This window comes from Triticum dicoccoides, chromosome 2A (genome assembly GCF_002162155.2).
Source record: "Triticum dicoccoides isolate Atlit2015 ecotype Zavitan chromosome 2A, WEW_v2.0, whole genome shotgun sequence".
Taxonomy (NCBI): domain Eukaryota; kingdom Viridiplantae; phylum Streptophyta; class Magnoliopsida; order Poales; family Poaceae; genus Triticum; species Triticum dicoccoides.
In genome coordinates, this window is record NC_041382.1 from 37,973,745 (window position 1) to 37,986,610 (window position 12,866).

Here is a 12,866-nt window from a genome sequence, read left to right on the forward strand (position 1 = left end):
CTCGGGGGCGGCGGGGGCGGACGGGCCGACGCGTGCTGGGCGCTGGCGCGTGGCGGAGCGGACGAGGGGCTGGATCTTAGCGGCGGCGGCGGCGCGCACGGTGCCGGAGACGGGGGGAGAGTGGAGCGCGGGCGGATATCCCGAGGGGGTGAGGGGAGAGGGACGGAGATGGGGGCTGTGCGGCCTAAAATAATAAATTCCCGGCCCTCTTCGGGGACTCCGCCTCCCCCTGGCGCCCCCGCACGTGACGCCCATCGCCCCGCCAAGCGGACGGCCCCGATCCGCCCATCCGACGGCTCCCACGCTGCCCCCTGCCCGCCGCGCTGGCCGTGGGGTTTGGGTTTTGATTTTTCTCTCCTTGTGATTGTGATTGTGATGGGTCGTGGTCGCTCGCTCTCTCGCGGCGCGTCTTGGCGTGTCCCGGTTTGGAGGACGGTGGCAGGCGGCCGTAGGGGGAGAACGTCATAGGTGGATTAGAACAGTGTCGTTGTTGGATTAAGGTTTAGTGGTTGGGCGGATTGGACCTGCCCCGATCGTGACATTCCTTCCTGCCATGCGCAACGTCGTCGCCACCGGAGAAAACAGTGTGTGAAACACGTGTGCCGTTTCTGTTGTTGGAGCTGGTCGTCGTCGTCGTCGACGATGTCGGGAGGTTCTGTTTATGGGCACGCGTAATTTCGGGGAACACGTCGACTTTTCGTTGCTGTGCGCTCGTGGCTTTGGGTGGTGTTCGATCATGGTTGGCGATTGTGGCGTCCGTTCGACATCGTCCTATCGTGCTTATGTAAAATATATAAGTACATGATTCCTAGGTTTTAATTGGGAGCCATAAACGGTTTTGTTAATGTACGCGCTTGAACCCTTTTTTTGGCAGGTCCCGTGTATCTTTGGTTTTAACTCGTCGGTGGTGTTCGGTCATCTTGTTGAAGGGGGTAGGCGATTGTATGTGATCTTTCATGGTGCATACTCTGCACCCGCCTTATCCCATCGCAATTGTATGCCGACGTGTGGGCCACAGTACCTCCTTCACAATGATCACGTCGTCTCTTGATCATGCCAGCACCCTTCCTTGTCTCAATCCAATTTCCCTCGCCCCTTTCCTCATAACCCTATGTTTACTTCCAATGTGCTGGCAAACGGCGTTGCCTTGCACCTAGCACAGAAGCAACGTCATCGTTGCTCCAACATGAGGGGCACAACCGTTTCTTTCCCCCGAATACCCGAAATCTGGGCATGAACCTCCTCTCGCCACTTTAATGGATGTTGGTTGTCGCCATGATTAGGTTAGGGTGAACTCACTTGGTTCCTCCTCCTTTGTCATCGGAATACATGCGTTCATGTTCTATTCTGTAGGTCTAAGCTCACCTAATAATGATTCTCGACATTTAATTTGGATTTTGAAACTTTGTACAGTATGATACACGGTTACATTATTGAACGCAAATCAACCTCCTAACTTCATCTGTTGTGCTCGTTTTAAAGGTGTGATTACTACCATGTTACAAAAAATAGTGCATGTATCAGTTTCTTTAGGGACTTCGCCTCGCCCAGTGTCTGTGTGAGGGAGGTAGGGCAAGCACGCGAGGACAACCATGGGGCTGCACGAACGGTTCGGTTAGTTCTAGCTCGTGACCCCCATAGGACGACATGGATACTTCCTGCTTGAGTTTGAACATACGGTGTGAGGGATGTTGTAACACCCACGTGTCGGAGCATGACTTAGAGGCATAACTGCATGGTAGGCATGTCGCAAGAGGGATAATCTTTACACATCTCATGTACTGAATAACAAAGGGATACAGAGTTGGCTTACAATCGCCACTTCACACAATACATAAATATAGCATTACATCATTCAGAATATAATCAAGGTCCGACTACGGAACCAAAATAAAAGAAGACCACCCCTCATGCTAGATCCCCGATCGCCCCGACTGGGCTCCACTACTGAACGAAAAGAAACGAAACAACACAACGAACATGGTCTTCATCGAGCTCCCACTTGAGCTCAGCTGCGTCCTCTGCACTGGTATCAACGGCACCTGCAACTGGTTTTGGAAGTAATCTGTGAGTCGTGGGGACTCAGCAATCTCACACCCGCGAGATCAAGACTATTTAAGCTTATGGGTAGGTAAGAGGTAGTGAGGTGGAGCTGCAGCAAGCACTAGCATATATGGTGGCTAACTTACGCAAATGAGAGCGATAAGAGAAGCAAAGCACGGTCGAGGAACTAAAAGTGATCAAGAAGTGATCCTGAAACTACTTACGTTGAAGCATAACATAAGAACCGTGTTCACTTCCCGGACTCCGCCGGAAAGAGACCGTCACGGCTACACACGCGGTTGATGCATTTTAAATTAAGTTAAGTGTCATGTTTTCTACAACCGGATATTAACAAATTCCCATTTGCCCATAACCGCGGGCACGGCTTTCAAAAGTTCAAAACCCTGCAGGGGTGTCCCAACTTAGCCCATCACAAGCTCTCACGGTCAACAAAGGATATTCCTTCTCCCAGGAAAACCCGATCAGACTCGGAATCCCGGTTACAAGACATTTCAACAATGGTAAAACAAGACCAGCAAAGCCGTCCGATGTGCCGACAAATCCCGATAGGAGCTGCACATATCTCGTTCTCAGGGCACACCGGATGAGCCAGACATCGGGTTGGCATAGACCCTGGTTGCCCAGGGGCGCCGGACATCGCTCAGGTTGGACCAACACTTAGAGAAGCACTGGCCCGGGGGGGTTAAAATAAAGATGACCCTCGGGCTCTGGAAACCCAAGGGAAAAAGGCTAGGTAAGGCAAATGTAAAACCAAGGTTGGACCTTGCTGGAGGAGTTTTATTCAAAGCGAACTGTCAAGGGGTTCCCATAACACCCAACCGTGTAAGGAACGCAAAATCAAGGAACATAACACTGGTATGACGGAAACTAGGGCGGCAAGAGTGGAACAAAACACCAGGCATAAGGCCGAGCCTTCCACCCTTTACCAAGTATATAGATGCATTAATATAAATAAGAGATATTGTGATATCCCAACATATCCATGTTTCAAACATGGAACAAACTTCGTCTTCACCTGCAACTAGCAATGTTATAAGAGGGGCTGAGCAAAGCGGTAACATAGCCAAACAACGGTTTGCTAGGAAGGGTGGGTTAGAGGCTTGACATGGCAATATGGGAGGCATGATAAAGCAAGTGGTAGGTATCGCAGCATAGCAATAGAGCGAGCAACTAGCAAGCAAAGATAGAAGTGATTTCGAGGGTATGGTCATCTTGCCTGAGATCCCGCAAGGAAGAAGAATGAGTCCATGAAGAAGAAACAAACGAACGTAGTTGAACGAATCCCCACGAACGCGACGTTATCGAAACTAATCCGAAGAAGCAACACCGGAAAGAAGAAAACAACATGGTAAACCAACAAGCATAAACATGGCATGATGCACAATCAAAGATGATGCATGTCCGGTTTAAATATGCATGGCATGGCAAAGTGCAACAAGCAAAACTACAAATTAAGTGGAGCTCAATATGCAACGAGTTGCATATTGATGGAACACCACATGACTTATTTAGTTCTCTCCCGTTTATGTACTCAACAATATTAAATGTTGGTTAGCATGGCAAGAGGTGAAGCATAAGTAAAATACACGGTTAGGCATTTTAAATGAGGCCGAAAACATCAAACAACAATTCCGGTAAATCCTCATGTGCATTTAGCAATTTAATGCAAACAACAATTTTAAACATTTTAATTGTTGTTATCATGATGCGGATGACATGTGCAAATTTATGCAATTTTTATTAAAAGTTAACAAGAGCATTATGAAGCATTTGTCACCGTGGTGGAAAGAAAAGGGGTGCCACGGCAACAATAACGAAAACGGTGCCACGGCAACGTTCCGGTTCCGGTAACTCGATTGAGATACCGGTGCAAAGAAGAAGTGTGCGGATGCGTGCAGAAGATGGTGGGGCGCTTCCGGGTACCGGGTGTCCCATGAGTCGATGGCAAGGAAGCGAGAGACACTACGGACGCGGTGCATGTTGGAAATATGCCCTAGAGGAAATAATAAAAGCATTATTATTATATTTCCTTGTTCATGATAATTGTCTTTTATTCATGCTATAATTGTGTTATCCGGAAATCGTAATACATGTGTGAATTCATAGACACCAACATGTCCCTAGTAAGCCTCTAGTTGACTAGCTCGTTGATCAACAGATAGTCATGGTTTCCTGACTATGGACATTGTATGTCATTGATAACAAGATCACATCATTAGGAGAATGATGTGATGGACAAGACCCAATCCTAAACATAGCACAAGATCGTATAGTTCGTTTGCTAGAGTTTTTCCAATGTCAAGTATCTTTTCCTTAGACCATGAGATCGTGTAACTCCCGGATACCGTAGGAGTGCTTTGGGTGTGCCAAACGTCACAACGTAACTGGGTGACTATAAAGGTACATTACAAGTATCTCTGAAAGTGTCTGTTGGGTTGGCACGAATCGAGACTGGGATTTGTCACTCCGTATGACGGAGAGGTATCTCTGAGCCCACTCGGTAATGCATCATCATAATGAGCTCAAAGTGACCAAGTGTCTGGTCACGGGATCATGCATTACGGTACGAGTAAAGTGACTTGCCGGTAACGAGATTGAACGAGGTATTGGGATACCAACGATCGAATCTCGGGCAAGTAACGTACCGATTGACAAAGGGAATTGTATACGGGGTTGCTTGAATCCTCGACATCGTGGTTCATCCGATGAGATCATCGAGGAGCATGTGGGAGCCAACATGGGTATCCAGATCCCGCTGTTGGTTATTGACCGGAGAGCCATCTCGGTCATGTCTACATGTCTCCCGAACCCGTAGGGTCTACACACTTAAGGTTCGGTGACGCTAGGGTTGTAGAGATATGAATATGCAGTAACCCGAAAGTTGTTCGGAGTCCCGTATGAGATCCTGGACGTCACGAGGAGTTCCGGAATGGTCCGGAGGTGAAGAATTATATATAGGAAGTGCAGTTTCGGCCATCGGGAGAGTTTCGGGGGTCACCGGTATTGTACCGGGACCATCGGATGGGTCCCGGGGGTCCACCGGGTGGGGCCACCCATCCCGGAGGGCCCCATGGGCTGAAGTGGGGAGGGGAACCAGCCCATAGTGGGCTGGTGCGCCCCCCTTGGCCCACCCCCTGCGCCTAGGGTGGGAAACCGTAGGGTGGGGGGCGCCCCACTTGCCTTGGGGGCCACTCCACCCTTGGCCGCCGCCCCCCTAGGAGATCCCATCTCCTAGGGCCGGCGCCCCCCCTTGGGGAGCCTATATAAAGGGGGGGGAGGGAGGGGCAGCCGCACCCTTGACTCTTGGCGCCTCCCTCTCCCCTGCTACACCTCTCCCTCTTGCAGTAGAACGGCGAAGCCCTGCTGCGGTGACTCCTGCATCCACCACCACGCCGTCGTGCTGCTGGATCTTCATCAACCTCTCCTTCCCGCTTGCTGGATCAAGAAGGAGGAGACGTCACGCTGACCGTACGTGTGTTGAACGCGGAGGTGCCGTCCGTTCGGCGCTAGGATCTCCGGTGATTTGGATCACGTCGAGTACGACTTCCTCATCCCCGTTCTCTTGAACGCTTCCGCTCGCGATCTACAAAGGTATGTAGATGCAATCCGATCACTCGTTGCTAGATGAACTCATAGATGGATCTTGGTGAAACCGTAGGAAAATTTTTGTTTTCTGCAACGTTCCCCAACAGTGGCATCATGAGCTAGGTCTATGCGTAGTTCTCTTTCCATGAGTAGAACACAATTTGTTGTGGGCGTAGATGTTGTCAACTTTCTTGCCGCTACTAGTCTTATTTTGCTTCAACGGTATTGCGGGATGAAGCGGCCCGGACCAACCTTACATGTGCGCTTACGTGAGACCGGTTCCACCGCCTAACATGCACTAGTTGCATAAGGTGGCTGGCGGGTGTCTGTCTCTCCCACTTTAGTTAGAGCGAATTCGATGAAAAGGGTTCTTATGAAGGGTAAATAGAAGTTGAGAAATCACGTTGTGGCTTTCACGTAGGTAAGAAAACGTTCTTGCTAGAACCCTATTGCAGCCACGTAAAACTTGCAACAACAATTAGAGGACGTCTAACTTGTTTTTGCAGCAAGTGTTATGTGATGTGATATAGCCAAAGTTGTGATGAATGATATATATGTGATGTATGAGATCATGTTCTTGTAATAGGAATCACGACTTGCATGTCGATGAGTATGACAACCGGCAGGAGCCATAGGAGTTGTCTTTATTTTTTGTATGACCTGCGTGTCATTGAGAAACGCCATGTAAATTACTTTACTTTATTGCTAAACGTGTTAGCCATAGTAGTAGAAGTAATAGTTGGCGAGCAACTTCATGGAGACACGATGATGGCTATCATGATAATGGAGATCATGGTGTCATGCCGGTGACAAGATGATCATGGAGCCCCAAGATGGAGATCAAAGGAGCTATGTGATATTGGCCATATCATGCCACTATTATTATTTGATTGCATGTGATGTTTATCATGTTTTTACATCTTGTTTACTTAGAACGACGGTAGTAAATAAGATGATCCCTCATAATAATTTCAAAAATTGTTCCCCCTAACTGTGCACCGTTGCGACAGTTCGTTGTTTCGAAGCACTACGTGATGATCGGGTGTGATAGATTCCAATGTTCACATACAACGGGTGTAAGACAGATTTACACATGCAAACACTTAGGTTGACTTGATGAGCCTAGCATGTACAGACATGGCCTCGGAACACAGAAGACCGAAAGGTCGAGCATGAGTCGTATAGAAGATACGATCAACATGAAGATGTTCACCGACGTTGACTAGTCCGTCTCACGTGATGATCGGACACGGCCTAGTTAACTCGGATCATGTTATACTTAGATGACTGGAGGGATGTCTATCTGAGTGGGAGTTCATTGAATAATTTGATCAGATGAACTTAATTATCATGAACTTAGTCTAAAACCTTTACAACATGTCTTGTAGATCAAATGGCCAACGTTGTCCTCAACTTCAACGCGTTCCTAGAGAAAACCAAGCTGAAAGACGATGGCAGCAACTATACAGACTGGGTCCGGAACCTGAGGATCATCCTCATAGCTGCCAAAAAAGATTATGCCCTACAAGCACCGCTAGGTGAAGCACCTGTTCTCCCTGCAGAACAAGACGTTATGAACGCTTGGCAGACATGTTTCGATGATTACTCCCTCGTTCAGTGCGGCATGCTTTACAGCTTAGAACCGGGGCTCCAAAAGCGTTTTGAGAGATACGGAGCATGTGAGATGTTCGAAGAGCTGAAAATGGTTTTTCAAGCTCATGCCCGGGTCGAGAGATATGAAGTCTCCGACAAGTTCTTCAGCTGTAAGATGGAGGAAAATAGTTCTGTCAGTGAGCACATACTCACTATGTCTGGGTTACATAACCGCTTGACTCAGCTGGGAGTTAATCTCCCGGATGACGCGGTCATTGACAGAATCATTCAATCGCTTCCACCGAGCTACAAGAGCTTTGTGATGAACTTCAATATGCAGGGGATGGTAAAGACCATTCCTGAAGTATTTGCTATGCTGAAATCAGCAGAGGTAGAAGTCAAAAAGGAACATCAAGTGTTGATGGTGAATAAAACCACTAAGTTCAAGAAAGGCAAGGGTAAGAAGAACTTCAAGAAGGACGGCAAGGGAGTTGCCGCGCCCGGTAAGCAAGCTGCCGGGAAGAAGCCAAAGAATGGACCCAAGCCCGAGGCTGAGTGTTTTTATTGCAAGGGAAGTGGTCACTGGAAGCGGAACTGCCCCAAATACTTAGCGGACAAGAAGGACGGCATCACGAAAGGTATATGTGATATACATGTAATTGATGTGTACCTTACCAGTACTCGTAGTAGCTCCTGGGTATTTGATACCGGTGCAGTTGCTCACATTTGTAACTCAAAGCAGGAGCTGCGGAATAAGCGGAGACTGGCGAAGGACGAGGTGACGATGCGCGTCGGGAATGGTTCCAAGGTCGATGTGATCGCCGTCGGCACGCTACCTCTACATTTACCTACGGGATTAGTTTTAAACCTCAATAATTGTTATTTAGTGCTAGCTTTGAGCATGAACATTGTATTAGGATCTCGTTTAATTCGAGATGGCTACTCATTTAAATCCGAGAATAATGGTTGTTCTATTTATATGAGAGATATGTTTTATGGTCATGCTCCAATGGTGAATGGTTTATTCTGAATGAATCTCGAGCGTAATGCTGAAGGAAATATGCCCTAGAGGCAATAATAAAGTTATTATTTATTTCCTTATATCATGATAAATGTTTATTATTCATGCTAAAATTGTATTAACCGGAAACATAATACATGTGTGAATATATAGACAAACAAAGTGTCACTAGTATGCCTCTACTTGACTAGCTCGTTAATCAAAGATGGTTATGTTTCCTAACCATGAACAATGAGTTGTTATTTGATTAACGGGATCACATCATTAAGTGAATGATCTGATTGACATGACCCATTCCATTAGCTTAGCACCCGATCGTTTAGTATGTTGCTATTGCTTTCTTCATGACTTATACATGTTCCTATAACTATGAGATTATGCAACTCCCGTTTACCGGAGGAAAACTTTGGGTGCTACCAAACGTCACAACGTACCTGGGTGATTATAAAGGAGTACTAGAGGTGTCTCCAAAGGTACATGTTGGGTTGGCGTATTTCGAGATTAGGTTTTGTCACTCCGATTGTCGGAGAGGTATCTCTGGGCCCTCTCGGTAATGCACATCACTTTAGCCTTGCAAGCATTGCAACTAATGAGTTAGTTGCGGGATGATGTATTACAGAACGAGTAAAGAGACTTGCCGGCAACGAGATTGAACTAGGTATTGAAATACCGACGATCGAATCTCGGGCAAGTAACATACCGATGACAAAGGGAATGACGTATGTTGTTATGCGGTCTGACCGATAAAGATCTTCGTAGAATATGTAGGAGCCAATATGGGCATCCAGGTCCCGCTATTGGTTATTGACCAGAGACGTGTCTCGGTCATGTCTACATTGTTCTCGAACCCGTAGGGTCCGCACGCTTAAGGTTATGATGACAGTTATATTATGAGTTTATGCATTTTGATGTACCGAAGATTGTTCGGAGCCCCGGATGTGATCACGGACATGACGAGGAGTCTCGAAATGGTCGAGACATAAAGATTGATATATTGGAAGCCTATGTTTGGATATCAGAAGTGTTCCGGGTGAAATCGGGATTTTACCGGAGTACCGGGAGGTTACCGGAACCCCCCGGGAGCTATATGGGCCATGATGGGCCTTAGTGGAAAAGATAAGAGGCAGCCCCTCATGGGCCGCGCGCCCCTCCCCTCCCTTGGTCCGAATAGGACAAGGAGAGGGGGCCGACCCCTCTCTCTCTTTTCCCCCCTCCGCGAATCCTATTCCAACTAGGATTGGGGGGGGGGGAATCCTACTCCCAGAGGGAGTAGGACTCTCCTGGCGCGCCCTCCTTGGCCGGCCAGCCTCCCCCCTTTAGTCCTTTATATATGGAGGCAGGGGCACCCCAGAAACACACAAGTTGATCCACGTGATCTTTTCCTTAGCCGTGTGCGGCGCCCCAGCCACCATAGTCCTCGATAATATTGTAGCGGAGTTTAGGCGAAGCCCTGCTGCAGTAGTACATCAAGATCGTCACCACGCCGTCGTGCTGACGGAACTCTTCCCCGACACTTTGCTGGATCGGAGTCCGGGGATCGTCATCGAGCTGAACGTGTGCTAAAACTCGGAGGTGCCGTAGTTTCGGTGCTTGATCGGTCTGTTGGGTTGACACGGATCAAGACTGGGATTTGTCACTCCGTATGACGGAGAGGTATCACTGGGCCCACTCGGTAATACATCATCATTATGAGCTCAAAGTGACCAAGTGTCTGGTCACGGGATCATGCATTACGGTACGAGTAAAGTGACTTGCCGGTAACGAGATTGAACGAGGTATTGGGATACCGACGATCGAATCTCGGGCAAGTAAAATACCGATTGACAAAGGGAATTGTATACGGGGTTGCTTGAATCCTCAACATCGCGGTTCATCCGATGAGATCATCGAGGAGCATGTGGGAGCCAACATGGGTATCCAGATCCCGCCGTTGGTTATTGACCGGAGAGCGATCTCAGTCATGTCTACATGTCTCCCGAACCCGTAGGGTCTACACACTTAAGGTTCGGTGACGCTAGGGTTGTAGGGATATGTATATGCGGTAAATTGAATGTTGTTCGGAGTCCCGTATGAGATCCTGGACGTCACGAGGAGTTCCGGAATGGTCTGGAGGTAAAGAATTATATATAGGAAGTGCTATTTCGGCCATCGGGACAAGTTTCGGGGTCATCGGTATTGTACCGGGACCACCAGAAGGGTCCCGAGGTCCACCGGGTGGGGCCACCTGCCCCGGGGGACACATGGGCTGTGGGGTGTGCGCCTTGGCCTATATGGGCCAAGGGCACCAGCCCCAGGAGGCCCATGCGCCAAGAGATAGAAAAAGGGGAAGAGTCCTAAAGGGAGAAGACACCTCCTAGGTGCCTTGGGGAGGAGGGATTCCTCCCTTGGCCGCCGCCCCCTAGGAGATTGGATCTCCTAGGGCCGGCGCCCCCTCCTTGGCTCCCTATATATAGTGGGGGAAGGAGGGCCTCTCACACCATGCCTTTGGTGCCTCCCTCTCCCTCTCCAACACCTCCTCCTCCTCCATAGTGCTTGGCGAAGCCCTGCCGGAGTACTGCAGCTCCACCACCACCATGCCGTCATGCTGCTGTTGGAGCCATCTTCCTCAACCTCTCCTTCCCCCTTGCTGGATCAAGAAGAAGGAGACGTTACGCTGACCGTACGTGTGTTGAAACGCGGAGGTGCCGTCCGTTCGACGCTAGGATCTCCGGTGATTTGGATCACGTTGAAGGAAATATGCCCTAGAGGCAATAATAAAGTTATTATTTATTTCCTTATTTCATGATAAATGTTTATTATTCATGCTAGAATTGTATTAACCGGAAACATAATACATGCGTGAATACATAGACAAACAGAGTATCACTAGTATGCCTCTACTCGACTAGATCGTTAATCAAAGATGGTTATGTTTCCTGACCATAGACAAAGAGTTGTTATTTGATTAACGAGGTCACATCATTAGTTGAATGATCTGATTGACATGACCCATTCCATTAGCTTAGCACCCGATCGTTTAGTATGTTGCTATTGCTTTCTTCATGACTTATACATGTTCCTATGACTATGAGATTATGCAACTCCCGTTTGCCGGAGGAACACTTTGGGTGATACCAAACGTCACAACGTAACTGGGTGATTATAAAGGAGCATTACAGGTGTCTCCAAAGGTAGATGTTGGGTTGGCGTATTTCGAGATTAGGATTTGTCACTCCGATTGTCGGAGAGGTATCTCTGGGCCCTCTCGGTAATGCACATCACATAAGCCTTGCAAGCATTGCAACTAATGAGTTAGTTGCGAGATGATGTATTACGGAACGAGTAAAGAGACTTGCCGTTAACGAGATTGAACTAGGTATTGAATACCGACGATCGAATCTTGGGCAAGTAACATACCGATGACAAAGGGAACGACGTATGTTGTTATGCGGTCTGACCGATAAAGATCTTCGTAGAATATGTAGGAGCCAATATGGGCATCTAGGTCCCACTATTGGTTATTGACCGGAGACGTGTCTCGGTCATGTCTACATTGTCCTCGAACCCGTAGGGTCCGCACGCTTAAGGTTACGATGACAGTTATGTTATGAATTTATGCATTTTGATGTACCGAAGATTGTTCAGAGTCCCGGATGTGATCACGGACATGACGAGGAGTCTCGAAATGGTCGAGACATAAAGATTGATATATTGGAAGCCTATGTTTGGATATCGGAAGTGTTCCGGGTGAAATCGGGATTTTACCGGAGTACCGGGAGGTTACCGGAACCCCCCGGGAGCTATATGGGCCATGATGGGCCTTAGTGGAAAAGAGAAGAGGCAGCCCCTCATGGGCCGCGCGCCCCTCCCCTCCCTTGGTCCGAATAGGACAAGGAGAGGGGGCCGGCCCCTCTCTCTCTTTTCCCCCCTCCGCGAATCCTATTCCAACTAGGATTGGGGGGGGGGGGAATCCTACTCCTAGAGGGAGTAGGACTCTCCTGGCGCGCCCTCCTTGGCCGGCCAGCCTCCCCCCTTTAGTCCTTTATATACGGAGGCAGGGGCACCCCAGAAACACACAAGTTGATCCACGTGATCTTTTCCTTAGCCGTGTGCGGCGCCCCAGCCACCATAGTCCTCGATAACATTGTAGCGGAGTTTAGGCGAAGCCGTGCTGCAGTAGTACATCAAGATCGTCACCACGCCGTCGTGCTGACGGAACTCTTCCCGACACTTTGCTGGATCGGAGTCCGGGGATCGTCATCGAGCTGAACGTGTGCTAAAACTCGGAGGTGCCGTAGTTTCGGTGCTTGATCGGTCGGGCCGTGAAGACGTACGACTACATCAACCAAACGCTTCCGTTGTCGATCTACTAGGTATGTAGATCGCACTCCCCCCTCTCGTTGCTATGCATCATCATGATCTTGCGTGTGCGTAGGAAATTTTTTGAAATTACTACGTTCCCCAACAGTGGCATCCGAGCCTAGGTTTTATGGTTTGATGTTATATGCACGACTAGAACACAAGTGAGTTGTGGGCGATATAAGTCATACTGCCTACCAGCATGTCATACTTTGGTTCGGCGGTATTGTTGGACGAGACGACCCGGACCGACATTACGCGTACG

At 48.5% G+C, this 12,866-nt stretch overlaps 1 protein-coding gene across 1 annotated transcript in view; it reads right to left on the bottom strand.

Moving 5' to 3' along the window:
* LOC119353036 (acetyl-CoA carboxylase 2-like) overlaps nt 1-146 on the bottom strand; it is a 14,441-nt gene extending 14,295 nt beyond the window's left edge. The window contains exon 1 of the mRNA XM_037619612.1: nt 1-146. The gene's annotated coding sequence lies outside the window, so the exon portion shown is untranslated.
* Between the last annotated feature and the right edge of the window lie 12,720 nt (nt 147-12,866).